The 5,240-nt window shown below is 41.5% G+C and overlaps 1 long non-coding RNA gene across 1 annotated transcript; it reads left to right on the plus strand.

The window, feature by feature from the left end:
• Positions 1-398: 398 nt before the first annotated feature.
• On the plus strand, positions 399-2,406 carry LOC143413438 (uncharacterized). The gene is made up of 3 exons (XR_013094041.1): positions 399-517; positions 783-1,643; positions 1,994-2,406. It is a non-coding gene; the product is annotated as an uncharacterized LOC143413438 (long non-coding RNA).
• The last annotated feature ends 2,834 nt before the right edge of the window (positions 2,407-5,240 follow it).

The raw sequence follows: 5,240 nt of genomic DNA on the forward strand, positions 1-5,240 counted from the left end.
CCAGTTTCATGCTACAGGTGCAACAGGTTAGCCTGGCTGCTAGTTTACCCCAAGTATGTTTTCCTTGATGAGCTCAGAGTGCACTTGACTTTGATGCCACTAAGCTTATAAAAATAGAGCTCCAAAGGTGCGTGGAAAGGCATGCATCTCCATCTGCTTTATTGATTCAGTCAATCTTTCAGCAGAGCCACCGCAGCTAGCAGAGCAGCAGCAGCAGCTGTGGTGCCCGTCTGTCCACAAACATGAGTGAAGCTCGCTCGATGAGCGCGTGGGTGGAGGAAAGCTTCTTTAAAGTGCAGTTTTTACTTCTATAACTACCATGCACACAGTGAGTCACTAAAACGGCACATAGCTGCTGGAGAAGAGAAAAACATCTTCACTTGACCAGCTCATGAAAGTCTCACTTTCCCCCCTCGGTGACAGAATGACACAGAGGGGGAAAGAATCAGTGGTTCCAGTCAGTGCACTGAATACTGAACCGAGTGTCCACTGGACATCAGATAGATACATCAGCAGGGTAAGACTTGTTTTCTGCACTCCTGCTGACTTTGGTCTCCAGTCTGACGAGCCCTGACTTTCACACGTCTGCGGCCGAGTCTCACTGATTCAGTATGAGATACTGAGCCATGAGAACAAAGCTGATGATGTGACACTGGGCCTCATTTAAAAAGATGGAAATGTTCTTACTGTGCATAAAAACTGAGTTTGAGCACTGTTAGTTTTGTGACGCATGTATAATGTTGTTTGTGTGTTAGTAATTCAGACTCAGTCTCCATCAACAGGCTGTGGATTCTGCAAACAGCCGTAACCTGATTTCTCTTTACAAGTAAACACATTGGAAGTGGAGGAGTGGTCACAGTGAATTAAGGGAGAAGGCTTCAAGTAAAAATCCAGCTGGAGAAACTTCAACATCAGGTTTCAAAGAGCAAGCCAGAAAAGGAGCATCTATCCAAAGGGTTTCCACAGGAATATTGTTTCTCTGGAGACACACGTAGGAGAAAAAAGTGTGTAATTAGATTTGACAATATGCAAATGCATTTCGCTTTAAGCACAGAAGAAAACCGTTGCAGCTCGTCTGCTGTGTTTTTCACTGTGAGTGTTGATGTGTATGTGTATGTGTGTGGCGAGCTGGGTTTCAGTAGCCCTGAGCACAGGCTCACAGGCTGCCTCTTCTAGACGGCGTATGGCTCTGCTGGGACCTCATCCCGTACACCTCCAGCCAGCCATGGAGTCCAGGGATTACACTACACCAGGCTGCTCTTGAGTGGTTTTGGCTGCTGAACTGTGGCAGACTAAACAGAATATGGAAGTGTTGATCTAAATACGCACTTACTACTGACAGCGGTGTGCAGGAGTATCACTGAGTTAAGTGAAATATTATTGCTCAATAAATTACATTTGTTCAGCTGAGAAAACTCTGCCAGCCGGCAGCAGCAGGCTCACTGGATCAATTAAAGGAGCTGAGAATGATGCGTACACAGCATCAGTGGAGGATATTAGCAACCTTTTCCTTTTTAGACTGATGGGTCTGAAAATCACTGTGAATTATTGAAGATAACCTGAGATAGCTTTAAACCGCACCCAGGTTTGTCATACAGCCAATACAAAGAAGCACGGAGCTGGAAGGCTTGGAATCATTTCCTGTAAGTACCTTTAACTATTCCCCATAACTTAAAACAATATGCTTTGTTGGACGTGCGTTCAATTCTACGGGAATTATACATTAACATTAATTTCTTTCTGTTAGCAAGATAGTTGTGTGAAAATATCTGTGTCTGTGTGTATGAACAGCCACATTAGTGATGCACGTGACCTCATGACTGTGTTTACTTTGCATAGTAAACACAGTCATGAGGTATGATGTTGTGCTTACATGAAATCCCTGTGAGACAAAACACACTTGTCTCTACTCTTAGCTCTATGGCACCAGTGACAGAGGACATCCTGGTCACACAGGATAGCACAGGATAGGAGCTAACCATGCTTGTTTCAGACACAGGAGGAAGATGGAGTCGGCGGCTTGAATAGAGCTCTGGCTGAGGTGGAGATGGTTGATGCACAAATGACTGTCTGAAAGCAAGAGCACAGATTTAAACCATCGAAAATGGAGGTGATTGACTCAAAGGCATCTGGATAGAAGATGACTGGACTAGAGAAGCAGCCGAACGGCCAGGAAAGCAGGCAGAGGGATTACAGAAATATAATTACAGAGCTGGAAATGAAAATAATACTTGTATTTTTAATCTTTCACGATGCTGCTAAATGTCCATCTTTGCATATTTGGAGACATTGGTTGATTTTTATCTATAAATCTCTCCTTGGGCTGGTTCCATCTTATTTATGTGTTTATATGTGTAAAAACCACAACCAATACAACCTTCGTTCGAACAAAATCGTACAATTGATTGTCCCAAAAATCAGAACAGAATTGGGGAAAAAGGCCTTTAAATACGCTGCCCCTGCTTCCTGGAATAATCTGCAGAAGGAACTGAAATGATCAGAATTGGTTACCTTGGGAGAGTTTAAGTCTGTCTTAAAGGAACGAGAGAACAGCTCTTTTACTCAGTGTGATTGTTTTTAATGTACTCTTAATTTGATCTGTTATTGTATATTTTACACATGTTTGTATGGGATATTGTATTTGTTTTAAATGTTATATACCTATGTGGTATGTGACTTTTGTTGCTATGCCAGGTCTCTCTTGTAAATGAGATTTTTAATCTCAATGAGATTTTTTACCTGGATAAATAAAGGATTAATAAAATAAAATCACTGTATTTTTGTATTTTATACCTGAATCAAGTCAAACACACACAATGGGTCAGCAGAGATGACTGCCAACAACCACGACTGAATACAAATACTACTGTGAAGCCAGCTAAAGCCCAGCTCTCTCTCTATGAGTGTGAGGCTCTCTCACTCACGTGTGCTGCTTTGGAACACGCCAACAAACACACGAATCCACAAGAGGAGCCAAAGTTCATGGAGTGAAATAGGAGTCAGAGCAGACCTCGTCATGCTCCACTCCACCCACACGTTTAATCAAACCCCCACACCATCCTGCCCTCACGGGCGAGCACAGGGTGGAGAGGTGCTTCTTCTTTTTTCTTCTCCTCGTTTTAAGTGTTTGACACTGAATATTTCAGACAGTGGATCAGCGGCCTGAGAGCGGAAAGACGAGAGGAACAGAGGAGAGGGAAGCTTTACACATGAGTGTTTTTAAATCAGACGGCCAGAGTGGCGTTTACAGCAGTGTGTGTGTGTGTGTGTGTGTGAGGTTTTAATGTGACTGATGCTTTGTTAAAATACAACCACATGATTCTATTTCAAAAGGTACACATCTCATGTTCCCATGCAAACATCACACTGCTGGGAGCTGCTGCCACACACACTGCGTCAAAGGCTTGTTGTTAGCTTGTTGGTGATGCTACACACCGGTCTTGCTCTCATAGCCAGTCACTCCTTAGTCTTTGTTCTCTTCATTGTAGACAAAGAGACTGCTTCAAGCACACACTTCACAGGCCCAGAGTTCATGTAAATGTTAGAAATATCTGGAAATGAAATATTAGCTTTTTGGCTTTTTAGTTACATTGTTAATAAAATGTTAGATTTAAAAATGCAGCAGAAGAAGGTTTCATGGGAGTGTCATGTGACCCAGAGTCCACATTATTATCCACAGCTACGTTCAGCCTGGAGAGAAACCGTGCTGCCTGTGTGCACCCTGCATGCACATCTGCAGCTTTCCACTCTCCTTCACGTCATATTAAAACATCAAAGAGTTTGTGATGAGAAATTCTCAGGAGAAAAATTCAACATAAATGTTATCATTTGGTTCCAGCTAATAAATATGAGACAATAAAATGTATGACTGTTAAAGCCTTCTGCAGCCTACAGGTGGAGAGAAACAAGAAGCCTTTTGTCTCTGAGTGCAAGACAGGTTTAAAAGCTCATCACAAACGGAGATGAAAAGCTTGCTCATACACAGATTTATTTCTTTCATAGATGTTAGCTGTGTTTGCAGTGTTTCACACATATCTGTGAAGGAGTGTCAACAAACTGCATGAGATATGAGCCACAAACTGGTGAACTGAGATTACTCACAGTTTGTGATTCTCAGTAATTCCTCTCTGGTGCGTTTAATCTGCCATCGATGCCGGACTGTTGAGAAGGACGCTTTTGTTAAAGTGCAGAAATTGTATTGATTACAAGTTTGATTTTAGAGTTATTGTACAAAGACCTGTGGACGGACTGTTATTAACAGATATTTAATATTTAATGATGCTGTCATCCACCTCCCACATCCATCACGCACTGACCTGGAAAATGCTGGAAACGCTGTGAGAGTCGTGTTTGTCATTCCACTGGTGCCCACAGTCCTGAGGGGACACGCTGGAGGACGTGGATCATCACCACATCACATGGATCCACACCGTGTGCCTGCTGTGATCATCTGCAGTCCTGTTGTTGTGTTATTGTTATAGATCAGTCGTTCTGTGTAGAATGACTGGTCTCCAAGATTTCTTTCAAATATACATACATTAAAAATTATTTACCACACGATCACCAAAATTCAGTTTAAACCAGGTTTTGTCTTTTTTGAAAAAGGGATAGTCTTTTTTATATCAGCCAATAGTCACGCTGACTGGGCCCGCCGAACTAGGAGCTACAGGGCTGACAAACACAATTAAATGTTTTGATTGTTGCCATGGAGCTGGTATTATTAATATCCATCTGCTGTGAGTGTTTTAATGCAGTACAAATGTTAATAACCTCACTGAGTGTTTCAGTCAAGTACAGTTATTTTTGTTTGTATATTTATATTTATTTTTGCTAAAAAAATAAAATTCATATAAGAAATAAACCTGCCTCATGTAAACTGTATGTGTTGCTAAATAGGCCAGTACTACTGTACTTTAATATTGTGGTACGTGCAGGGTCATATCTTTTCTGAGATGGTACTCATTGTGAAAACTTTGAGAACTACTGTTATAGACTGTGCTGCATCTGCTGATTCCAGCTATATTCATTTAGCTGCTGTAACAATGTGAATTTTATCTTATCTTATCTTATCTTAATAATTACAGCTCTTCAAAGGAGCCAGGGCACGAGTCCAGCCCTTTGCACAACTTACTAAAGCCCTGACTTTACTAAGTTGTGCACATTTCTACATTCATTAGTTCCAAATGCTTTCTTGTTTCTCATTTGTATCTATTTTTCTTTTGTTTTGACTTTCTGTTTAA

Source organism: Maylandia zebra, linkage group LG2 (assembly GCF_041146795.1).
Source record: "Maylandia zebra isolate NMK-2024a linkage group LG2, Mzebra_GT3a, whole genome shotgun sequence".
Taxonomy (NCBI): Eukaryota; Metazoa; Chordata; class Actinopteri; order Cichliformes; family Cichlidae; genus Maylandia; species Maylandia zebra.